Below are 27,256 nucleotides of genomic sequence, written 5' to 3'. Positions count from 1 at the left end.
GAGGAATAAATCCCCAGTGGAAGAAACTCGTCGACTCTCTTAATAGTTTCGTTTTTGAAGATGAAGCTGGGATGTTGACGTGGCACGTTTGATTGCGTAATAAGAAGCCCCTTTGTTTTCGATGCATTGAAGTGAATTATCCATGCATCAAACCACTTTTCAATTTTAAAGAGACCCACCTGTAGTGAAATGAAGGCTTGTACTGGGTCTTCGTGTTTTGATACGGCTTACTGTGTCGCGATATCGTCAGCAGAGCAGAGGGCTTGCAGGGTTGTCTCCCATTTCGTTTATGTAAATGAGGAAAAGTGTAGGTGCAAAGACGCTACCGTGAGAAATCTGTGCTTTCACTGAAAATTCGTTAGAAATAGACCCTTCGAGGACGACCCACAGTGAACAGTCAAAAAGAAAATTCTTGATTACTTTTAACAGAAATCCACAAAGATTGTACGCATGGAGTTTTTTTTTAACAGACCACGGTGCCATACTCTATCAAAATTCTTGGTAACGTCGAATGACAATAGCCTGACGTTGAACCCATTGCTAGAAGTTCGATCCACTTTTTATTGCTAGGCCACTAGGTAATCTAATTTTGAGCGTTTCTGGTGGAATCTATATCGGCGATTGCCTAGGAGGTCAGATTAATGCAGGAATAGATAAAATGTTTTATTGGAGACGCTTTTATATATTTTGTCAACACAGGAGTGGAGACTAATAGACCTTTAAGAACCCACGCTAGTTGAATCACCGTCTGGCCTTAGGGTAGGACTAACATGGACGGACTTCCGTGACTATGGGAAACTTCCAGAGTGAAACCAATTCTAGATCCAGAAAACCAATGACAAAGGTCCAGCTATTAAAGTACTGCAGGATTTGAAGACAAAATTTCGTATGTTGTCGGGACCAATGGGTTCGGTCACATCAGGAAGCTGCAAAATAAATGGATATTAAGAGCAGGAAAATTCATATGATCCAGGACACATTTTCGATGTAACGCGTTAAAATAGGTATTCTTGTCTTAGACCACAATGCCGTTCTATGATGAACAAGTTAATTTTCAAATGGGGATAAATCCATTTACTTAGACAGTGATAAAAATATATACAAAAGTCTAGATGTTTCGATCTAATATACAGCAAGCTAAAATAATATATTTGATAATATAATAATAAAATGACATAATTGAAACTAGTATTTATATACACAAAAAATAAATTACTTTTTGGCTCATTCAGAAAATAGTGAGCTTCCGGATTATTCATTAGATTTTCGGGGAGAGTTCACTGACAAAGTTAATTCAAAGTCCTGATGTAAAATTCTCTTCTTTAATCTTGCCCAAAAGTAATACAAATTTCCTATGAAGATGGCAATGCCTTCCCTGTCTTCTAAATTCCAACGGAACGTTGAGTTTATATTTGTTCACTTGGATGGTCTCATTTCCCCATGTATACGACGTAACACCTTAAACTAGGTATTCTTTTCTTAGAATACACTGCCGTTCTATGACGAACAAATACATTTTCAAGTGCAGATAAATCCATTTATTTAGACAGTAAAAGAAAATAGTCCAGGTATTTGATATTTTTCAGATTTTAATTTACCGTCTAGAAAAATGGATTTATCCCCATTTGAATATTAATTTATTCGATCCAGGACAGTATTGGTTCAGTAGGAAAAATTTGGCGCTTCTCCGCCGTCGTTGTCCAGAATTCTGTCCTCTTCGCTCTTTGAAAGTAGGCATCACTTGTGTTCCTGTTGCTTTACTCGGTTAGCATCTTTTCACTAGGTGTTGAACCAAAGCTTGTCCTTACTGGACATGTGTATTTTTTTGAAGGGATCTGTATTTTTTCTACAAAGTCAACTATGGCCCACTGGTGCCTCTCTGTATCCATCTCTAGACCTTCGAAGGTGGAGGTTCTCTAATGCTGAGAACGAAGAGTGTTTCTCAAACCGTTCCAATCACTTTTATTGTATTGCCAGATTGTTCATGCTTTATTGGAGACGGAATAAAAAGGTTTCCACATGCAATGACGGAACTTATTTGGGAAGGTCACCCTAACCCATAAAGTTTTTCTCCTGTGATATCTGGTATAATTAAGCATGAATATGGTATATTGTTCTATAGATAATGTCAACACCTTCTCCACCTTATTTAGCGCCGCTAATGCGTTCATGGTCTCGTCTGAGGAGCGTTTATCCCTGAATGATGGCCTCAATGCTCGGTATTTTAAGGTTAAGATTGATCTCAGTGGTGCATAATGTAGATGGTTTAACCAAGTTCACTGAACAAAGGGCTCCGATGTGATTTTGGAGGTGTTTCTTGCTCTTTTTTATTTTTTTGTAAATTAATTTTCAGAATAATATTTTAAGAAAATTATTAAGCGAATTAACACTTACCAAACTTTAATCCGCTACAAATGACCTTTTTTAGTCACTAGAAAATTTATTTCGAAACACTTGTTTGTAAGATTTTAGTTACTTTTTGATGCTCTCTACTAGATTGCAGCTATTGCAGCAACCATGATCAAACAATTCGTGGTAACGAACTGTAGTGAAAAGCGACCTGGCTCAAAAGTAGCCAAAACTCTAAAAAATGGAATTTTGATACCAATAGCTACATCAAAAGAATCACATTTTACTGCTGATTTTAAATATATAACCCATCAAAACCATCAAAAGTCAAGTCAAAACTTACCCGTCAAAAGTTACGATCCTGAGAATATTTGCATTATTCTAGAAAATAGGGAGAAAACAACCCCTATAAGTCATAGAATCTTAACGAAAATTACACCATCAGATTCAACGAATCCGAGAACCCTATTGTACAAGTTTCAAGCTCCTATCTACAAAAATGTGGAATTTTGTATTTTCTGCCAGAAGGCAGATCACGGATGCATGTTTATTTGTTTTTTTGTTTGTTTTTTTTATTTGTTTTTTTCCCCAGGAGTGATCGTATCGACCTGGTGGTCCTGGAATGTTGCAAGAGGGCTCCTTTTAATGGAAATGAAAAGTTCTAGTGCCCATTTTAAATGACCCAAAAAATTGGAGGGCACCTAGGCCCCCTCCCACGCTCATGTTTTCACCATAGTCACCAGATCAAAATTCTGAGATTGCCATTTTATTCAACGTAGTCGAAAAACCTTATAACTATGTCTGTGGGGACGATTTACTCCCCCACTGTCCCCGTGGGAGGGGTACAAGTTACAAACTTTGACCAGTGATTACATATAGTAATGGTTATGGGGAAGTGTACAGACGTTTTCAGGGGGATTTTTCGGTTGGGGGGAGGGTTTGAGAAGAGGGGGATATGTTGGGGGAAATTTTCATCGAGGAATCCGTCATTGGGGAAAAAAATGTCCATAAGGGAGCGCAGGATTTTCTAACATTATCTAAAAAAAAAAACAATGAAAAAATAAATATGAAAAAGTTGTTCAACTGGAAATAAGGAGCAGCATTAAAACTTAAAACGAACAGAAATTATTATGCTTATGAGGTGTTCACCTCCTCCTAATACCTCGCTCTTTACGCTAAAGTATTTTAGTAATTTCAACTATTTATTCTACGGCTTTTGTGATTCAGGGGTCATTCTTATGGTATTGGGACAGAATTTAAGTTTTAGTGTAAAGAGCGAGGTACTGAAGAGGGGTGAACCCCCTCATATACGCAATAAAAACATGAGAATACATACGTTTGTTACGTAAATTAATTTGTAAGTTACGTATATCTTTTACTAATAAAAACGCTCGTAAAACATTAAAAGTTCTAGTTGCCTTTTTTAAGTAACCAGGAAATCGGAGGGGAACTAGGCCTCCTCCCCCGCTCTTTTTTCTCAAAATCAATCGATCAAAACTCTGAGAAAGCCATTTAGCCAAAAAAATAAATATACAAATTCCGTTGTAATTATTCATCTGCGAAGAGCCACAATAAAACCGTGCATTGATTCAAAAAGGTTCAGAAATTAAGAAAAAAAAGTTTTTTTTAACTGAAAGTAAGGCGCGACATTAAAGCTTAAAACGAACAGAAATTACTTCGTATATGAATAGGAGCTGCTTCCTCATAAACACTAAAGTTTTTTACTGTTTTAAAAAGTAGAGTTGATAAAAAAAGTCAAACTTTAGCGCAAAGAGCGGGGCGTTGATGAGGAAGCAGCCCCTTTCATATACGAAGTAATTTCTGTTCGTTTTAAGTTTTAATGTCGCTCCTTACTTTCATTTAAAAAAACTTTATTTTATTATTTAATCTTTCTACAAGAGACGTTAAGCTTTTGGTTTCATTTCCGTGTCTTTTTTGTTTGTATCTCATCATTCATTTTAGCTTAGCAAAACGTAGCAAACATAAACAATTGCTTTTGTATTGAGTATGTGCGTATAACTATCCCCTCAACCATTTTCTTCCTGTTTTGTCTGAAAAGTTGTTTACTCTGGAAAGGAAATGCACCTAAGTACGCCTTTGTCCTCAAAACATTGTCAAATCATTTGTAAAAAGTAGTATGTAGTGCTGGGAAAGGGAAAATCCTATTAATGTTTATTGCCGTGATTATAAGACGCAGAGAAGTAAAAACTTAAAAAATTTGGACAATACCCGGCAAACATTTATTGGAATAAACGTTTTTTTAAAAATAAACTATTAAAAAAAGCATGCCCTGAACGTTCTGTATTTTATTTGAACTGTTCACAACCGTGTACACTAGTTTGCGCACACACAGACAATAATAGCCCCTGCTAAGATGGCTATATAGTACATACTTTCTGGGTTATAATATCAGGAAATAAAAATTATCTGTTAACAGAGGTATGAAATATTAGCGCATTTTGATAGAGTTGATTTCAGTTTTTAGAGTAATTTTGCTGAAAGTCACTCCTTTAAGTTAAAATAAAATAAGAAAATTCCCCATCCTCAATACCTCGCTCTTTATACTAAAGTTGGTTTTAGAAATAAAAAAAAGGTAACCAAAACTCTAAAAAATAGAATTTTGATACCAATAGCTACATCAAAAGAATCGCATTTTAATGCTGATTTTAAATATATAACCCACCAAAACCATCAAAAGTCAAGTCAAAACTTACCCATTAAAAGTTACGATCCTGAGAATATTTGCATTATTCTAGAAAATAGGGGGAAAACAACCCCTAAAAGTCATAGAATCTTAACGAAAATCACACCATCAGATTCAGCGTATCCGAGAACCCTACAATATCTACAAAAATGTGGAATTTTGTATTTTTTGCCAGAAGGCAGATCACGGATGCGTGTTTATTTGTTTTTTTTTTTTTTTTTTTGTATTTGTTTTTTTCCCCAGGGGTGATCGTATCGACCTGGTGGTCCTAGAATGTTGCAAGAGGGCTCCTTATAATGGTAATGAAAAGTTCTAATGCCCATTTTAAGTGACCCAAAAAATTGGAGGGCACCTAGGCCCCCTCTCACGCTCATGTTTTCACCATAGTCACCATATCAAAATTCTGAGATTGCCATTTTATTCAATGTAGTCGAATAACCTTATAACTATGTCTTTGGGGACGATTTACACCCCCACCGTCCCCGTGGGAGGAGCTACAAGTTACAAACTTTGACCAGTGATTACATATAGTAATGGTTATGGGGAAGTGTACAGACGTTTTCAGGGGGATTTTTCGGTTGGGGTGGAGGGTTTGAGAAGAGGGGGATATGTTGGGGGAACTTTTCATCGAGGAATTTGTCATTGGGGAAGAAAATTTCCATAAGGGAGCGCAGGATTTTCTAACATTATCTAAAAAAAAAAACAATGAAAAAATAAATATGAAAAAGTTTTTCAACTGGAAATAAGGAGCAGCATTAAAACTTAAAACGAACAGAAATTATTATGCTTATGAGGTGTTCACCTCCTCCTAATACCTCGCTCTTTATGCTAAAGTATTTTAGTAATTTCAACTATTTATTCTACGGCTTTTGTGATTAAGGGGTCATTCTTATGGAATTGGGACAGAATTTAAGATTTAGTGCAAAGAGCGGTACTGAAGAGGGGTGAACCCCCTCATATACGTAATAAAAACATGAGAATACATAGGTTTGTTACGTAAATTAATTTGTAAGTTACGTATATCTTTTACTAATAAAAACGCTCGTAAAACATTAAAAGTTCTAGTTGCCTTTTTTAAGTAACCAGGAAATCGGAGGGGAACTAGGCCTCCTCCCCCGCTCTTTTTTCTCAAAATCAATCGATCAAAACTCTGAGAAAGCCATTTAGCCAAAAAAAAATAAATATACAAATTCCGTTTTAATTATTCATCTGCGAAGAGCCACAATAAAAACGTGCATTGATTCAAAAAGGTTCAGAAATTCAAAAAAAAGAAGTTTTTTTAACTGAAAGTAAGGCGCGACATTAAAGCTTAAAACGAACAGAAATTACTTCGTATATGAATAGGAGCTGCTTCCTCATAAACACTAAAGTTTTTTACTGTTTTAAAAAGTAGAGTTGATAAAAAGAGTCAAACTTTAGCGCAAAGAGCGGGGCGTTGATGAGGAAGCAGCCCCTTTCATATACGAAGTAATTTCTGTTCGTTTTAAGTTTTAATGTCGCTCCTTACTTTCATTTAAAAAAACTTTATTTTATTATTTAATCTTTCTACAAGAGACGTTAAGCTTTTGGTTTCATTTCCGTGTCTTTTTTGTTTGTATCTCGTCATTCATTTTAGCTTAGCAAAACGTAGTAAACATAAACAATTGCTTTTGTATTGAGTATGTGCGTATAGCAATTCCCTCAAACACTTTCTTCCTGTTTTTGTCTGAAAAGTTGTTTACTCTGGAAAGGAAATGCACCTAAGTACGCCTTTGTCCTCAAAACATTGTCAAATGATTTGTAAACAGTAGTATGTAGTGCTGGGAAAGGGAAAATCCTATTAATGTTTATTGCCGTTATTATAAGACGCAGAGAAGTAAAAACTTAAAAAATTTGGACAATACCCGGCAAACATTTATTAGAATAAGCGTTTTTTTTTTAAATAAACTATTAAAAAAAAACATGCCGCGAACGTTCTGCATTTTATTTGAACTGTTCACAACCGTGTACACTAGTTTGCGCACACATAGACAATAATAGCCCCTGCTAAGATGGCTATATAGAACATACTTTGTGGGTTATAGTATCAGGAAATAAAAATAACCTGTTAACAGAGCTATGAAATTGTAGCGCATTTTGATAGAGTGGATTTCAGTGTTTAGAGAAATTTTGCTTTAAGTCACTCCTTTAAGTTAAAATAAAATAGTAAAAATTTCCCATCCTCAATACCTCGCTCTTTATGCTAAAGTTGGTTTTAGAAATAAAAAAATATATATATTATTCTGATTAAACGGTCCCTATGTTTCAGGAGTCGTTTTTAGAGAATGGGGCCAAAAAATTCAAACTTTAGAATAAAGAATAAAGTATTGTGGAAGGGCGTTCCCCCTCACATGCGTAATATTTTCTGCTTGTTTTAAGTGTTGATGTTCCTCCCTAGTTTCGGTTGAAAATACTTGTTTTTTTATATTTAATTTCCGATCATGTTTAAATAGTGCAGAGAATCTGGCTCCTCCTCAATTGAAAATAATTTCCTATCCCACGGAAAATCCCTCCATAGAAAGTTCTTCTGACTCGAAATTCTCTTTCCCTACCTGAAGCTTCTAGCTGAATATTCCCCCAAGAAAATTTCTTGCTGCTAATTTTGGGTGAAAATATTCTCTTAGGACACTTTCAATTCAAAGAGACTTTAATTTCTGATTGCTTTTAAATCATGCCGTTAATCTCCTCCTCCATGGAAAACTTTTACCGCAGAACACCCCCTCCCCCACCTAGTACAAAGTTGTGTCTGCCGAAAAATTGCCCCTGGAGGATTTAAAAACTTCCCATGGAGAATTCCCACTCCTAAAGAAAGATACTCTAGAAAATTCCAATCTGGTAAAAATCCCCCCTCCGATCAATTCTCCTTAACATCTCCACATGTAAAATTGGCAAAAATAAAATAAGACAAATAAAAAGTATTTTGTTTAGGAATCCTTCCAAATTCCCTCAGCCTGAAGTTTCCACTGGAAAGTTTCCAATGCATTCTGTGACGCGTCATTTATCTTTGTAGCTTTGTAACCGGTATTCTTTGATATTACATTTAGTAAGCTTCTCGAGTGAGAGAGAGAGAGAAAGAGAGAGAGATAGATCGGTATATTTAAAAACTATCGTAGCATAGAGCTAAATTCAGTTTTTTCACAAAAATCATACATTTAAACAAAAATCACACACTACAACTCAGCATTAAAAACTGATGTGTAAAAAGGCACAAATGAGTTTGCGTATCGATTGGTTCGTACTTTAGGGGGTACAAGTTTATTTCGTAATCGAGTTCGGCTATTGGGAGGGGCTGGTTCGGGAAGTAGTGATCGGTGGCTCTTATTGGCTAGGATGAATTTTCCAAATTGGTGAATAAGGTGTTCCAGCCGGACTTTAAGTGGAGATAAATTTAATTTAGTGAGGGCTTGATCGTAGGGTATGCCACTGTCTCGGAGTATAATCCTTGTTGCTCTTTTCTGGACGCACTCTATGTCGCGTAATAGCTACGCTGTGCGGATAGCAGATGGACCCCACACCGGGCACGCTTACTCGAGCAACGGGCGAACATAACAAGTGTAGGCATGGAGAAGGCTTTTAGTATCACACCCAAAACGCCTCATTTTGGTAAGTGTTTGAAGGCTTGCATTAGCCGTGTGGACGGTTAAATTAATATGGGCACTGAAACTACAGTCACTAGTGAAAGTTACTCCTAAGATTTTTATTTCGTTCACAATCGGGAAAGGGACTAGAGGCATATCTATATTCCGCTTCAGAGGGTTGAAACGAATTATCTTCGACTTGGCTACGTTAATGGATAAAAGCTATGGATGTTCATTATCTACTTGATTAGAGAAACGATTTATAATGGATAATTGTCTAATTGTTAGATTTGTCCCGATACTCCCCTCTCTGCTGCCTGTTCCTGAATCCTGACATAAAATTGTCTATACATCCCTCATTATGCAACAGAATAGACCCAAACATTCTTAGAATTATTGCATCCAAGTCAATTTATCGGCAGTCTATAGTATGTGTGACTCACCTTTCTCTGTGACAAAATTATTCTCGTTTAGTGCGACTTACAATAAAATTACACGTAATTGATTCAATTTTCGAGATCCTGCTGCACCCCTCTTGCTCTTACAAGACACGATGTACGTAAAAAGAATTTTGATCCAAAAGTCGCTCCTAATTATTGAAAAGTCTTAAACCTCTGAGCATTCACGCTCTAGGAGCGGACCCGTATTTTTCTTAGGGAGGGTTGAATGAATTAAGAAATAGGATGGTTATTTATAAAAGGATAAGTTTGATTTGAAAAAGAACCACCCGGACATGTGAGTTTTTGGGGTTGGGATGTTTGGGGGAGTTTACCGGGAAATTTACCCAACAAGTAATTCTCTTTCTGAAAATCCCCCTCTCCCGTGGTAATTTCCTCCGGGAAAATTCCCCGGTGAGCAATTTCCCTTTAGACAGTTACCCACCGGAATATTCCCCACATATTAAAGATTGAGTAGCCAAGGCAAAAATATTCTGCTTATATATTCTACTTAAATAAATGTATTTTATGAACATACTTTTTGTATAGTTACTTTTTGTTACATACTTTTTGTTATATTGTATAGGATATATTATATAGGACGTCCTATAGCAAAGATTTTTTTCTTTTTGTTTCTTTTATACTTTTCTTCGTGTTTTTTGGGAATTGACTTATCATAGCGGGATAAGATAAAGTTGAATTGAAATATTTAGGTAATTTACAACTAGTGGCACATTTAGAGTGTTTGTGATATACCTAATAGAAGGTAATATATGATACATGTGCACGGAGAAACAGCCTTGGACTAAAACTCAAGAGTAGATACTTACCATGTGCTGGGTTTGGTATCCCCATCTATTTTAAATAATACCATTTCACCCCTTGTGACTGAAAACTGTCCACAAGCCGTATATCTGAAGCTTTTCACATCTGAAGTTCCTTTTTGGGGATGTTTTTTTTTACCAAACAGCTTTAAAATTAACCAAAGTCCTTATTTCAAATAACTGCTACAACTAACAACTCAGAACAGCACCAAGCCACCTGAGACCACCACAGCTACGCAAACTTCTCCTCCATCCCACTCTATTCACAGCCTCCATCTCTACACCCTAGTTGTAAGTTTATTTAAATAAGCTTACAAACTACATTCTTTAAACTTTTTCCTATCCTTCTCTGGCAACTCAAAACATGCCTCCATAAATAAAAATCAAAAGATAACATTAAATTTACAAAAAATAACAATATTAAAATAAACACCTTTGAATGTTTTACACCGTGCATTCCATTTTTATTTTGGAACATAATATTCATCAGTCGTATCTTTTCTTCATTATTTTTACTTGTTTTTCTTTCCCTTTGTTAGCCGGATTTTATGCGAGGGTGATTTTCTAGGGAGCATTTGTCTGCTGAGAGATTTGTCCTCAGGGGATGGGGCTCCATGTATTCTAATTGGTCAGTTATAGCATTCCAGTATATATTTAATAATTAGCATTATTCAACTCATCAAAAAATACTCATGACATCCACAGGTGTGGCCATGTGACATTATTTTACTCTTAAGGTGTTATGTGTGATTAAGATGTGATTAAGATGTTATGAATTTTATTTTCATTGATCTGTTTATAAGCTATTAAATTAAAAAAAAACAATTTTTTTTAACTGAGAGTAAGGAGAAACATTAAAACTTAAAACGAACAGAAATTACCCCGTATATGAAAGGGGCTGTTCCCTCTTCAACGCCCTGCTCTTTGCGCCAAAGTTTGACTCTTTCTCGCAACTCTACTTCTTAAAATAGTAAAAACCATCACGTAACACTTAGGCAAATTTGAAATTTTAATTTAAAAAAAAAGCAACATCACATCATTAAAACACATCATTAATCTTTCTTTTGGCAAAAAACGGAAAACTCCACATTTTTTTTATATAGGAGCGTGAAACATCTACAATAGGGTTATTTGAAATGCTGAATCTGATGGTGTGAATTTCATTAGGGTCACTAGGTGATTTGGGGTGTCCCCCCTTTTCTCAAAAGTTGGGCAATTTTAATAAGACGCGCAACTTTTATGGGTAGAATTAAACTCGATGAATTATATGAATTTTGAATTAAGATCAAAATTCGGTTCTTTTGATGTGTCTATTGTTATCAAGACTGTTTCCTAGGGTTTCGGTTAATTGAGCCGCATCGCTCATTGCTTGCAATTCGTTCGAACTGTTCATTTTCCCTGACCTTGCTTGGTGTTCTTAAACAATAATTCCACGTTGTGCTTGTGGATATTTAACTGTGCAATTGCTTAAGGAAGAATTATGGCTTAAGCGGCTGTTGTAACGTAGTACAGAGCGAGCCATAGCCCATAGTTTAAAAAAGTTAAAAAAGGGGCTTAGAAGAAAATTACCTAGTTAAAAAAAAATGTAATCTGACACTGATTCAGAAATGGTAACTATGATTTCGTTTCGTCTTAAAAGTAAAAGTTAATTGCGAAAACAAATATGTGGTGACTTCGAAAAAATGCTGAAACCCCTCGAAAATTGTGTCAGATCAAAAGAAAGTGTACCATTAGAGTTAGCATAATCGAAAACCTAAGAAACGAGATTACAGTCCCCTCCTCGAACAACAAGGAAAATCACTTTTTTGATGGGTGGCACTGATCCGTCCCCTGTTTTTTCTTTGTTTTCTTTTTCTAGCATGGCTAGGGGGTGACCAGAAAGAGATGTGTAATAGCTCATTATAAAGGAAGTCAAATTTTCTTGTGCCCTTTTAAGTGACCAAAACACTGGAGGGCAATTGGTTCCCCTCCCCAATGGCTCCATCCCCAAAAAGTCATCCAAGCAAAATTTTGAGATTGCCATTTTGTTCAAAATAGTTCACAGTTCCAATATCTATAGTTTTGGTAATGATATAACCTTCCATAATCCCTAAAGAAAAGGATGTACATTGTATCGGTATAGGAGGTATCGATATCACGGATAACGGTATGGCCGTATTGTTATCGGGTGTACTGGTATCACAGGTATATTAGACAGATTTTTCAGACCTCATATAAAAGATGTTGCTCATATCTATGTCCTTCCTATAAATTCCACCATCAGGAAGTTCTGAATGCCACTGAAAACGGCACTTTCGGCACCATGTCTAAAGTGGAATAGCTGGGTCTAGTGAGCTATTAGAAATTTTAAGGGTGATGCTTGATTGCTCATTCGAAAGCTATTGCTAATATCAACGTGATTTTTTTCAATTCTACCATCCGTAAGTGTTATTTAGCACTAAAACAATACTTTTGGTGTCAGTTACTAAGTGGAAAACCTTGGAAGTATAAACCATATCCTTATTGTTATAATTATTGTCCAAAACCCTAAACACCCTTAACTGGAGGTTCGCAAAAACAGCTCCCGTATGTTCCTCCCCTAAGCCCCATTAACAAGCTACGCAATTAAGATAAAAACACGAAATATATAAATTTAGACTGTTCTAGGTGTGGCTCTGTTACTACAGCATCATACTTCAAATTAGAGTGTATTAAGTTCCATTCCTGCTTGGTTTTTTTTTCTATCAAGATTTTGTCTTTTCCATATGAGCATTTTTCAGATAATTTTACTGTTTTTGTAAAAGCAATGCACTAATTTTCAAAGCATGTCCAGGGAGGATATTATTTAAGGCGGTGACGTACTCAAAAAATAATTACAGTGGGAATGGGGCCGGGGGTCCTTGGGCCGACCAACAGAAACTAAAATAAATTCCTTAGGAAAAAACTGTATTTTAAGGCATTGCTTTAAGCTAATTTTAGCTCTTTGAATGCAAGTTTTGAGTAGGGACTAAGGAATGAATGATAAAATCGAGCAGATTGTAACAAATTCTATACCCCGAAGAATGGCGTAATCTTGTCAAAATCTAGTGGGGGGGGGGGTCAAAGTTGGAGCGAAGTTTCCTAAATCAAGTGAAAATGACAGGAAAAACAGAAAAATGAGCCATATAGTAATAAAAAAGGTAAAGATGTACTAAAGAAAACTGACCTGTTTCAGTAGATGCTTGAATTATGCACGCTTATCTTGGTTTTAACAACAATTTCTGAGAAAATAAATTTCAGCTGGAGGGGGGAGGGAACTGGGGTCTTGGAGGGGCATTTCCCCACTCTGCCCCATAGCAAAGTGGTTCTGGAGCCATTCAAAATTGAATTGTTATACTTACTTATTCAAATTATTTACTTGACGGTTCCACCGTAATATTCTCTCCATAAGTAGGATAGTGCATCCAAAGAGGAAGAAATACAAATGACAGCAGTTGTGTAGGAGAATTCAGATAATTCTTCCCAAAATTTTTGAAATGAAAACAAACTTAGTTCGTAATACCAGTTATCGTACCTACACAGGAAATGATCCAATTTTTAATTTTGAGTCATTTCTAAGTAATGAGTGGATTTTCTATTCGGAGACAGGTAAAATAGCTTTCTAAGCCTAAAGGCCCATTTCTATTGACCTAGCAAAATTTTCCACAGGCATGTCGATATAAAAACCTGTACGCTTAGCTTATCTGTTGTGTCGAAGCTACTCGTCTGGAGCCACTTTGTTGTGTGCTACTAAATTTACGTTTTTTTTCAAATAAATACTTAAAGATTTACTGTATAAACTACTGTATACTAATTTACTGTATAAACAGCCATAAACAGCCTATGCTGTTTTGTATTTTCAGTGAAGCACTAGTTTTCTGTAATCTTACAAACATAGGGGAAGATCATCAGTTTATTTATTTGCACTAGTTTTATGGATGGATTTATATATAAAAATGGAAACAAAAATAGAACGGGATAAAGTGACTCAGCCAATAAAGTGATCGTTGGGCAGGTTTACATTTGCGGATGAAGGAAAAAGGACTTGAATTGGAGGCAGAATTTATTCCTATTAATACTAATTAATCAAAAAACTTTCCGGAAAGAGACTTTCCCAAAGAAAAGTAAAGGTCAAGGGCACCAGTGGAAAAAAGGAATATATACATATATACAAATATGTATATATAAAGAGGTATATATATAAAGTAATATATCATTTTTCGTATGAATAAGTTTATTTTAAATAATCTTAGGAAAAAGTTCTCAAATAAAAAGAGCAATTAAATTGTATGAAAAATGAAACAAAATACATTAAAATTTAAACTACAAGGATTCCTGGTAAAGGGATTAATTTATTTAATCAATAATATATTTAATTATTGTGTAATTTATCTAAAACGAAAATCAAAGACAAAATTACAAAAAGATCTATTGCTTCTATAGATTATAACAGATGCAGTCTCGTCATTATGTAATTTCCTACTCCTTAGAACAGTTTAAAGAAAGAATAGAGATGCTCAAAAATCATCCTGCCTGCAAAGATACCACGTTTTTATATTATACAAGCAATCTAAAATGTACCTCTTTTGTAACAGGACTATTCTCCCCCTCGAACTTAAATCCCTATATATTCAGATATTAATAAAAAATAGAATACCGAAAGAAAACCAAAATTTAAACTTACTACCCAGCTGTCAAATTGACCGTCTTTCATTTTATTGTCCCATTCAAGTAAATAAAATGAAGAAGCCCAAAACAATTTCGTCACCAGAAAATCTAATCGAAAAGTTTGTGGTTAAGAAACTGGAAGTAAAAAGCAGCTTGGACTAATATTCAAAGACAAGTAAAAATGTAGTGCAAGGCCCTGCAGATATCTAGGGTACCTAAATAGGAAGCACAGAGCAAGGGCGGACCCTGTCCCTGGGGTTCCATAATAGAAACTGGGACACCCTCGCCGGGGCCATAAATACAAGTGGAGGAAGAATAAGGCCCTTCAAATGTACAGTCAACAGGGCTTACTGACGTGTCCACATGTTACAAGAGTTACAAACATTCTCCCAGTAACGGGTTAAATTGTATAGTGACACAGAACACAATCGTAGGAGGATCCACTATAGGAAGATAATTGCAGCGGGGTGTAAGATCCAGATCTTTGAATAACGGCCTCTGCATAGAGCTGTGTCGACCCTTTTGGGACATCTGCAAGACTGGGGATCTTACAGTCAACTCTATTCTCACTTGAGGAGTGGCGCCCCTTGAGCAAATTATAGCCAAGGAAACAACACGGCATTCGCACGGGATTCTGATTAATGGATAATTGTTCATGGTTTGGTATGCTTTCATGGGTTTCTTGGGAAGAAAATCCTCTTCCTAGCTAATTTATCTACCATGGGTTGCCTCCCCGTATTAGCTTAATATTTGTAGGTATGAATATATAATGAATTGAAGGTAATAGACTTGGGACTGTCTGTGCAAGGTTTTGACTCTTGTTGATAGAAGAGCATCGTCAAGTGCTGAAAACTGTGATGTGACAAAGGTGAACCCGGGATTCCACAAAACCACCATTCATTCCAGAGGTCCTAGGGTCTTCTTGCTGTCCGGTTCTATGCCGGCTTAAGCGCTTTCGGTGTAGGATTGAGAAAACATGTTGATCCCCGTTCTGCACTGGTATACGGGATCATTCCTGTTCCTGAGACCAAAATAATTACAGTGGTTTGAAGAACATGAAAATTGGAACTTCAAACGCTACGACATTAAAAAATGACTATTGTATAAACATTTTGACTGACGAATTCAGGCGATTTGAACTGGACTTATTAGGAGTTTCGGAAACTCATATCCCTGGGGTAGGAAGCATGAAATTAGGTGATATAGAATTTGTTTACTGAGGCAGGAAGAATGGGGTACATAGACAGGGAGTAGGGGTTATGATAAATAAGGAAGCTGCTAAGTCTTATTTAGGCTTGGAAGGTATTAATAAAATACTAATTGCTTATTTCATGACTAAAAGTTCAGGATATCAGATATAGTGGTATATTCCCCTATTAGACCGACTGGTGGAGAAACTAGTGACTCAGATGAATTTTACTTACAGTTAAAGGAGCAAATAGACAGGATCTAAGGTGGAAATATGGTGTTTTTACCATGAGATTTTAACGCCCAGGTCGGTAAAAACTGGGATAGATGGTATACTAGCCAGTGTCTTAATTATCGAGGCATTAGTATGGTCTCTGTAGGTAGCAAATTACTTAGTAATATAATACTTTTTAGAATGAGAGATGCTGTAGACCAAGTTTTAAGAAAAGAACAGTGTGGTTTTAGAAAAGTTAGAAGATGTGTCGACCAAATTTTCACTTTTAGGTTAATAATTGAGAGGTGCCTTAGTTTTCAAGAACCTCTGGTTCTCTGTTTTATAGATCATGAATAAGCGTTTGATTCTAATGATAGAAGAGCTTTAGAAAAGGTCTTATCCTTATATGATATATCAGACAAATACATTAAAGTGATTAGTACTATATACGAGAATTATACTTTCGTGGTTAAAGTAGGAAATGCGGTTAGCAGCTGGTTTTGTATTAAATCAGGAGTTAAGCAGGGTGGTGTTCTATTCCCCTTTATGCACATCATTTTGAATGACTCTGCCTTAAGGAGCAAAGGAATTCAATGGAAGACCATGCAATCAAATGGGGAGGAAAAACTCTCCTGAACTTAGATTATGCTGTTGATTTAAGCATCCTAGATGAAAGTGTGAGAAAAATGAATTAACTTTTAGAGGTTTTTCGAGTATAGGGTGCTAGAATAAGTTTGAAAATTAATGTTAAGACTAAATTACCAAGGCTAGGAGAAAGCGAAGATGAAAAGGTGAAGTTGGGTAACGAAAAGACTGATCAGGTGGGCAGCTTCACTTGCCTAGGTAGTTTTATTAGAAAATAGGTTGTGAGCAGTGAAGATGTTAAAAGTAGAACAGCCGATGCTCAGGGTATTTTTTCACAGTCAAAACAAGTTTGAAATAACTGCAAACCAAGATTAGAATATTGGAAGGTACAGTGATGAGAGTGATCAAATATAGCTGAAGCATGGGCTTTTCGAAAAGCGGTTGAAGATTTTCTAAATGTTTTCCAAAAAAATTGTCTACCAATTTTTCTGGGTACCCGGCTGACTGACCGTAATTCAAATAGTAGGCTTTACCAAAAATAATGTTCATTTCCGCTTTCTAGGGCTATAATGGAAAAAAGGTTGAGACAGCTAGTGTACGTTCTGCAGATGAAGGACGATATATTGCCGAAGATTATTCTTTTCAGCCAACCGTCTAGGGCTAAAAAAAAGCAGGTCGTCCCCATTTGTGATGGAAGACACTCATAAAGAAAGATTTAAAAGAAATGGGAACTTCCCGGGAGGGTGTAAAGAGGAAGGGTTTGAATTGATTGAGATATGAGAGGAGCGTGCGTAGCTGTGTTGGCCTCACGCGGCCTGGTGCTGTGGTGAGCTGATAGTAATAGTGGTAGTAGAAATATCAGAGAACCCAACCGAAGAGGTTTCAAACTGCAATCTTAAAAATGTGGAATTTCACATTCTTTTTTCTTCAAAAGAAACATCGTCGGGGCATATTTTTTTTCTTTCCAGGATGATTGTATTAACCCGTTGGAACTAAAATGACGGGAGAGGGCCCATTTTAATGGAAAAGAATAACTTTAGTGCCCTTTTTAAGTGACCAATAAAATTGTAGGTCAACTAGGCCCCCTCTTACGCTAATTTTCTCCCAAAATATTCCGGTCAAAATTTTGTGATAGCATTTTTGTTCAGTCTACTTGAAAGGCACGATAATTATGTCTTTGGTGATAAAATGACCCCCTAAAACCTCTGGGGAAAGGGTTTTAAGTTAAAAATTTGCCCATTGTTTACACATAGTATTTGTTATTGGGAAATATACATACATTTTTCGCATGAGGAGGAGATGACAAATTTTCTGCTGGGATGATTTTGCACGGTGACAATTTTCCATGGAACGGGAAATTTCAGGGGGTGAACTTTTCAGGGGAAATTTTACACTGGATGAATTGTTTAGAATTCCTTTACGAAATTTCTTTATATTTCTTGTTTCATCTTTTCCAATTCACTTTTACGCGTAGAGATGTTAAGGGTAATTGTCCCGGGTGAATTTGCATCAGCATTGAATTGTCCAGACGATATTTCCGTGAGGAGGGGGATTTTTCCATGGAGGTGGAACCAGGTATCTTGGCTTTATTTAAAAAAGGATAAAAATCAAATAGAAAAACACGTTTTTTTAACTGAAATTAAGGAGCAACATTAAAACTTAAAACGAATAGAAATTATTACGTATATGAGAGGCCCAACCCCTCTTCGACGCTTCACTTGATACGTTAAAGTTTATTTTTTTATTCCCAATTCCTGAAAAACAAGTCCTGAAACACAAGGGTCGTTTGATTAGAACAATGAATAACCTTTTTAAAGTGCCGAAAAACTATAGCGTAAAGGCGAGGGGTTGAGGAGGGGACGAACCCCTCATATACCTAATAATTTCTGTGTTTTTTTTAAGTTTTTAATGTTGTTACTTACTTTCAGTTGAAAAAACTTGTTTTTTTTTATTTAACGAGGCTTAGAGACAAATTTTTTTTAATGGCAATGGAAGAGCATGTTGATTAAAGTAAAACTGTATAAAAATGAAAAAAAAGTAATTACAAGAAGTACACGAAACAATAGCCTACTTAAAAAACAATATATAAACCCCGTGCATTCAGTTCTGTTGAGTAATGCCGAAGCGTTTCTCGGGTATTTTTTAACAATACAGAAAATTTTGAACTTCGTTATCAAACACAAAAATATTCAAGACCTTTAGACTCAGTGTTTATAAAAAGTAACGCATTATTAAAGTAGTTTGTTCAAAGTAAAACATTAGAATTAAGATTAAGAAGATCAAATACAAAATTTTAATTTAATATTTTTATTTTGAATGCCAAAAACCAATATATCTGACACCTCTATGCTTCATAACTGTAAGAAATTAATTTTTCTTTCAAAGTGACAGCTAAATAAGTACAATCACTCCAGGAATAAATATAAATGATAATAAAACACAAAAACATGTCTGTTAAGGGGGAAAATACAGAAATTCCCAGGATTCCACTCAGAGAAAGCATTTCCGATTGTAGTGAATTCATATGTCAGCTTGTGGGTACTCTTCACATATAATTTTCACTACAAGCAACAGTTTGGCAACTACCCCTTTCCCTAACTGTAAAATTCAAAAGCCTACTCTGTCATTGGTCTTTTAATGACAACGAATACTAGTAGAAATATTTTCTTTTGTACTTGTTACAACATTGAAAATAAAGTTAAATTATTGTGGAAGAAAATCATATATACAGCATTATATAAATTTTTTTAGATTAATTTTACTGTAATTTCCAAGACTGTTCCAAGACCCTCCTATACGGTACAATTTCTGTTCATTTTAAGTTTTAATATTCCCCCAGAATTTCTGTTGATAAAAAACCTTGTTTCTTTTGATTACAAAATAAAGCTAATATTTAAGAATCAATTATAAAAAGAACAGAAATTAAAATATATAGTCATATGAAGCAATCATATAACAGATACTTATACAAATACAAAAAAAAAATCATAAAACGAGCGAAAGTCGAAATGCATACCAAGTACAACAAAAATTATAACGAATAGGAGTTCGGGCTACTTGTTCTCGCTGCCTGTAAACCCAAAACCACTCATATTGCTGTTGCTGCTCGGGGATAATTGAATTACATCATCCCTCCCTCCCGACTCAAATGTTTCGTCCTTTTTGGCTATGAGGAAATTGTGTGGATTTTCGACAGCGTGTTTAGCTCTTCGAAATTTCGATAAAAATTAAAAAATAAAATAACTCAAATGATTGACAATGATGACTTGGAAAAAATAATGAAAAAAATTGAATGTTTAGTCAATACTTATTTTTAGTCTATAGCTATTTTTATAATTATAATTGTATTTAGTATATGTATATATAATTATAATTATTTTAATTCTAGGCAATTTCTACAATTCAATGTTCCAGATTTTATCTAATAGAATTTTGTGTCTTAAAATTGAAAAATGCTTTAATAAGTTGTAAATAAAGCAAATATTCAGTAGATTTAAGAGGTAGGGGGAGCTCAGTTCCCATAATCATGTTGGTAATAATTTTTGTTTGTATTAAGTTCGACATGAGTATATATTTTAATTGAAACATTTTATAATATATTTCATCTTCATTCTCAGCATGTTTTGTATTCACTCTATTTTCTATAATTTGTTTTAGCTTTAGTTTTGTTTATTCTTTGATAAGCTAGTTATTTCTGGCCCTTCTAAGTTTGAATCATTACAAGGCTTTATTTTTCTCCTCTTTAGTTTTAATTTTCGATCTCTGCTCTTGTCAGAAAAGCTTCTTTGCATTTAAATTTGTTTTCAATTTAGTTTCTGTTTGCATTTTAGCAGAACCTTAGAGCAGAACTAAAATTATGAATGAATTAATTTGAGTATATCCCCAATATGCCAAATACTTTAGTTAGTTGCACTAATGTATCTGTAATCAAATTGAGAAAAAAAAGAAAAAAAAAACACGTCGTGGTAACAAAAATAACTGTAGGTAAGGAGCACCCTGGGAAAATATTAACCGAAAAGGATATAAAAGTTTTATCGAAAAACATAGGCATCAAGACAATCTATTTTAAGGTGTATCGCCAGATTTAAGCTGACACATCAAAAGCTTTAAGTCTAAGAACCTTTGCCTCAAGGGCCGTATCCAACATTTTTAATACATTTTTTTTTTGGGGGGGGGAGGGGGCTATATAGAGGATGAGGGTAAATCTTTTGGGGAGGGAAGGGTTAGAGTATTTTCCATGACGTAAGGTGGAGTTTTCACCTTTCTTTCGAAAATCAAGCGAATTAGGGAAGGTATTTTCCAGTTTGTCGCAAGAGGATGGATAAACACCGCTTCCCCACCATCTTGAATTAGTAAAAACAGTAAAGTATGATCTCACTTTTTGAACTGAATCAGTGACAACTTAAGCTTTTAAAAAAGTACTATAATTGTAAAAGTAATACCTTATAAACCCATGAACAAAAATAAAACTCATAACATTTTTCCAAAGAGTAACATATTGTCACATGGCCACTCCTGTTTATAAAACAGAAAATAACGCAGGAAAATGGCAATGTTTTGAGTATTTTTTTTGATGAGTTGAGCAATGCTAAACATCAAATATACACTCCAAACGCTATGACTGACCGATAAGAATCAAACAGTTCGTGGTAACGAACTGCAGTAAGGAGCAATCCGGCTCAATAGAAATCGTAACTTTGAAAAATAGTTGCATCAAAAGAATTGCATTTTATGTTGATTTTAAATATATAGGTTTTATCAAGTTGAGTCTTACCCATTAAAAGTTACGGGCCAACGAAAATTCCCTTATTTTCAAAAAGAAAGAAACACCCCCTAAACTCATAGAATTCTCATGGAAATTACACCATCAGATTCAACGTATTAGAGAACCCTACTGTAGAGGCTTCTATCTACAAAATAATGGAATTTTGTATTTTTGCCAGTAGAAAGATCACAGATAAGTATTTATTTCTTTTTTTTTTCAGGGATAATTGTATCGAGCAGGTGGCCATAGAACGTCGCAAGAGAGCTCATTTTAATGAAAATTAAAAGTTCTAGCGCCCTTTTCTAATTGACCAAAAAAATGAGGGCACCTAGACCCCTCCCACGCTCATTTATTTCCAAAAGTTACTAGATGAGAATTTTCAGATAGCCATTTTGTTCAGCATAGCCGAAAGATGTAATAACTATGTCTTTGAGTACAACCTAATCCCCCACAGCCCCTGTGAGAAGGACTGTAAATTATGAACTTAGCCCATTGTTCATATATCGTATTGGTTATTGGGGAGTATACGGACATGTTCAGGGAGGATTTTTCTAGTGGTGAGGGGTCGGTAGGAGGGGATTACGTGAGAGGATCCTTCCATGGAGGAATTTATCATGGGGGAAGAGAATTTTCATGAATGGAGCGCTGGATTTTCCAGCATTATTTAAAAATCGTTATTTAAAATTTTTTTAAACTTAAAGTGGGGAGCAACCTTAAAACTTAATACGAACAGAAATTATTACGTATATAAAGGAGTTCGTCCCCTCCTCAATACCTCGCTCTTTACGCTGAAGTGGTTTTAGCAATTTCAAAAGAGTTATTTGTTCTGACTAAACGGCCTTGATGATTCAGGGGTAATTCTTAAAGAATTGGCAAAAAAATTCGAAATATAGTGTAAAAGGGAAGGTATTGACAAGGGGGCGAACCGTCTGATATACGTAAAAAAATGTACAAATATAGGCGTTCGATATGTAAGTTAATTTGTAAGTTACGTATATTTATTACTAATAAAAACGGTCATAAATAAAACTGAAAGTTTTAGTGGCCTTTTTCAGTAACCAAAGAAATAGGAGGGGAACTTTGCCCCCTCCACACCTCTTTTCTCTCAAAACTTTGAGAAAGCCATTTAGCAAGAAAAAATTAATATGAAAATGTTGTTCTAATTATTCATATACAGTGAGATAAAATCAAAATCAGTATTAAGTAAGCTAAAATCTTACTTTCAGCTTAAAAAAACAAGTTTTTTCAACTGAAAGTAAGGAGTTACATTAAAACTTAAAACGATCAGAAATTAGTCCGTATATGAAAGGAACTGTCCCCTCCTTAACGCCCCGCTCTTTACGCTAAAGTTTGACTCTTTCTCACAACTCTACTTTTTCAAACAATAAACAATTTCAAGCAACAAAACAATAAAAAGGGGAGGAGAGCCCCTTTTTAGTACCAGATATAACGCTAACATTTATGAATACCTGTGTAGAAATAAAAGAAAAAGTCAGGCACCTCGGTGTTATTTTGCATCGAAAGCTGTCATGGAGCGAACATGTCACAACCAGAGTTGATGCAGCTAAGCAGTATTCCTTGCAACTTATGTCAGCAGCAAAAACAACATGGGGTTTAAAACCACTGGCTTTAAGCAAATTATATAAAGATGTCATTGAAAGCACTATACTATACGCTGCGCCTGTATGGGTAGTAGCCGTAAAGAAAAATCATTCAAAATGTACTAAGATGCATACAAAAAATGTCAATGATTGCCATTTCAAAAGGTCTCCGATGTACGGAAACAGATACAGTGACAGCTGTCGCTGAATGTTTTCCTCTCGATCAACGTCCAATTGAAGTATCTTTGAGCAGATGCTATAAAAAAGATAGACCAAATTATTAGCCAAGTCAAGAAAACAGGCATTCTGGCATTTGTTTCAGGTCAAATATGCATAGTATTTTTATAGATGAAGAAGCATTATTATTATTTACAAGTTTTGAAAATACAAGTGACCAAATTACTAACTTTGATAGGAAAAAATTACATAATATGATTTTAACTCGATGGTTTTCAACCTTCAAAATTGCAACCAAGCCGTGGACAAAACACTTTTAAAACACTCAATGATTTTAAAGCAGCGCCAAAGATAACCCCATCTTTTAAGCTTACATAAGTGTCATTCTTGATTAAATTCATTTTTATATAAAATTAAGAAAATAGATTCGCCTTTATGTGTCTGTGGTAAAGAAGAAACTATGGATCATGTCATTTCTGATTGTCCCTTGTACATACCAGCTAGATTTTCATTACAAGTAAATTTAGGTTTTTATAGCGTAAGCTTCACATTGGATCTAAACTTGGTGTGGCATATGAAAGATGTACGTCGTTTATTCATGAATTTTATTACCAAAATTGGTCGCCTAGATTTTTAGAATCGTGAAATTTAGAACTCATTAGTACATTTCCTGTATTTTATATGTATGTGTGGTAAATGAATTATGTTGCTTTCACGTTCTTTTTAAAAAAAATTTCCAGTGTTTAGCTTTAGAATAGAAAGTGAAATACTTTTGTAAGTCGAATCACTAAATATATTCGTTCATTCAAGTTATGTTGGAAAGAGTCCAGAGTCAAACGCGCAGATGTCAAACAGTTCTTGGTAATGAAAAGTAGTAAGGAGCGACCCGGCTCAATAGTAACCAAACTAAAAAAAACGGAATTTTTATACCAATAGCTACATCAAAAGAATCGCATTTTAATGCTGGTTTTAAATAGTTTATTCTTACCCATCAAAAGTCATGACCCTGAGAAAATTTGCCTTGTTTTAGAAAATAGGGGAGAACAGCCCCTAAAAGTCAATGAATCTTAACGAAAATCACACCATCAGATTCAGCGTATCAGAGAACCCTTTTGTAAAAGTTTCAAGCTCCTATCTACAAAAATGTGGAATTTTGTATTTTTTTCCAGAAGGCAGATCGCGGATGCGTGTTTATTTGTTTTTTTTTTTTTTGTTTTTTTTTTCCCAGGGCTGATCGTATTGACTCAGTGGTCCTAGAATCTTGCGAGACGGCTCATTCTAACAGAAACGAAAAGTTCTAGTGCCCTTTTTAAGTGACCAAAAAAATTGGAGGGCACCTAGATAATTATTTTCCCAAAGTCACCGGATCAAAATTCTGAGATAGCCATTTTATTCAGCGTAGTCGAAAAACCTTATAACTATGTCTTAGAGGACGACTTACTCCCCCATAGTTCCCATGGGAGGGGCTACAAGTTATAAACTTTGACCAGTGCTTACATATAGTAATGGTTATTTGGAAGTGTACAGACGTTTTCGGGGGGATTTTTAGGTGGAGGAGGGTGGGCTGAGAAGAGGGGGATATATTGGGGGAGCTTTCCTTGGAGGAATATATCATAGGGGAGGAAAATTTTCATGAAAGGAGCGCAGGATTTTCTAGCATTATTTTAAAAAAAGCAATGAAAAAACTCCTCCAAAGAGAGCGGATCCAGTAAGGTTATCTCAATCATGTATCGAAGACATTTGCTTATTCTACCCACCAAATTTCATCCCGACATCTCCACTCTAAGCGTTTTCCAAGATTTCCGGTTTTCCCCTCCAATTCCCACTGATGTCAACAGATATGGTCGGGATTTGAAATAAGAGCTTTGAGACATGATAACCTTCTAAATTTCAAAGTTCATTAAGATTCGGTCACCCTTTCTTAAGTTAAAAATACCTAAATTTTTCTAATTTTTCCAAATAAACACCCCCAAGCTCCCCCAGAGAGAATGGACCCGTTCCAACTATGTCAATCACGTATCTATAACTTGTTCTTATTCTTTCCATCAAGTTTCATCCCGATCTGTCCACTCTAAGCGTTTTCCAAGATTTCTGTTTCCCCCTCTCAAACCCCCTATGTCTCCAGATCCGATTTGAATTGAAAATTGAGCATATGAAATATAAGATCCTTTTATATATCAAGTTTCATTAAGATCCTATCACCCATTCGTAAGATAAAGATACCTCAATTTTCACGTTTTCCAAGAACTCTGGTTTCCCCCTCTAAACCCCCCCCCCCCCAATATCAATATTCTAAATATCAAATTTCATTAAGATCTGATCACCCATTCGTAAGTCACAAATATTTCATTTTTTCTAATTTTTCCGAATTACTCCCCCCCCCCTCCAAACTCCAACAAAGAGATGATCCGGTCCTATTATATCAGTCACGTATCTTGGACTTGTTTCTATTCTTCCCACCAAGTTTTATCCTGATGTCTCCGTTTTAAGTGTTTTCCAAGATTTCCGGTCCCCCCCCCAACTCCCCCTCCAAATGACGCTGGATCCGGTCGGGATTTAAAACGAGAGATCTGAGTTACGAGGTGCTTCTAGTTATAAAATTTGATTAAGATCCCATTACACCTTCGTAAGTTAAAAATGCCTCATTTTTCCTATTTTTTCAGAATTAACCCCCCCCCCCCCAACTCCCCCAAATAGAGCGGTTCTGTTCCAGTTATGTCAATCACGTATCTAAGACTTCTGCTGATTTTCCATGCCAAGTATCATCCCGATCCCTCCGCTAAGATTTCAGGTTATCCCCTCCAACTCCCCCCAATGTCACCGGATCTGGTCGGGATTTAAAATAAAAGCTCTGAGACACGATATCCTTCCAAACATCAAATTTCATTAAGATCCAATCACCCGTTCGTAAGTTAAAAATACTTACTTTTTTCTTCTTTTTTTAATTAACATTTTCGGGTAAGGGGCGAATTTTCTCCAGAGGATTTTTCCACATGGAGAATTTTCCATAGGGAGGGAGGTTTCCACAGGGTGAATCTTATACTGGGGAGTTGGTCAGAATTCCAATGCGAAATTCTTCTTATGTCTTGCTTTCACTTTGTCGACTCATTTTTAGGCGAAGAGATGTTAATGGTAATTATTCGGGGCAAATTTTCACTAGGATTGAATTGCCTAAAGGATATGTCCGTGGGGAGGCTTTTTCCGCGGAGGTGGAGAAAGACTTCCTGGCATTATTTAAATAAAAAATCTGAAATTAAATAAGAAAAAAAGTTTTTTCGCCTGAAATTATGGAGCAACATTAAAATTTAAAACGAACAAAAATTATTAGGTATTTTAAGGGGGTAGCCCCCTCCTAAGCACCAAGCTCTATATACTAAAGTGTATCTTTGGTCCCAATTCTTTCGAAACGATTCCTGAAACACAAGGTTCTTTAATTAGAACAGTAAGAAGCTGTTTTAAAAGTACACGAAAACTTTAGTGTAAAGAACGCAGTAAAAAAAATTACAGCACTACCTCCCGACTCAAAAGTGAACAAAAAGAACCAAATCGAAGAGAAAAATTGGATCTAAATGGGCAGTTCCCCAGCCACAGTGCCCCCTAAGCCACGGCACCCGGACAACCTGCCACAGTTGCCCGCCCCTCGTCCACCTAGGAACGGTTCTTGTTGGGGTAGAGTAGAGTGTAAGTGCCTTCAAATGTCTTAACTAGGCTAAAGCTTTTCCCCATATTATAAAGTAAGAATTATTCTCTTAACGCTTTTCCTTTTTAATCATAACAGCCCCATTTGAAGGTTAGTCCTATATCTTCATTTATCATTCTAAACAATTTTTAGATAGCCTAGTATAATTTATTCCATGTCATTTAGAGGGGAATAAATTCTCACAAAAATAAAATTTATCCATAAAAAAAAAATAATTAAAAATAATGCTCCTTTTATTTTTCCTTGTGAAGAAAATCAAATCTAGTGTTACTAATATAAGTCCTTTCACTATGAATCAAAACTGCTTTTATTCCTATTTAAATACTGCATAGAAAATAAACAACACAGAAACTTCACAACACACAAAAATCAAATCTTTCCACTTTGACTGACTCATTCAGAATGTGTGAATCAACATTATTGATCACAGCAATAAATGAAGATATTGCCA

General features: G+C 35.4%; 1 long non-coding RNA gene across 1 annotated transcript; it reads right to left on the bottom strand.

Moving 5' to 3' along the window:
- Window positions 1–666: 666 nt before the first annotated feature.
- Window positions 667–27,256, bottom strand: LOC136024644 (uncharacterized). The gene is made up of 3 exons (XR_010616872.1): window positions 27,170–27,256; window positions 22,828–23,184; window positions 667–926 (listed from the first exon to the last, which is right to left on the bottom strand). It is a non-coding gene; the product is annotated as an uncharacterized LOC136024644 (long non-coding RNA).

The sequence above is a fragment of the Artemia franciscana genome, chromosome 3, assembly GCF_032884065.1.
Source record: "Artemia franciscana chromosome 3, ASM3288406v1, whole genome shotgun sequence".
NCBI classification, from domain to species: Eukaryota; Metazoa; Arthropoda; class Branchiopoda; order Anostraca; family Artemiidae; genus Artemia; species Artemia franciscana.
Note: the sequence above shows the minus strand (reverse complement) of the source record. Positions and strands in the feature narration are given on the sequence as shown.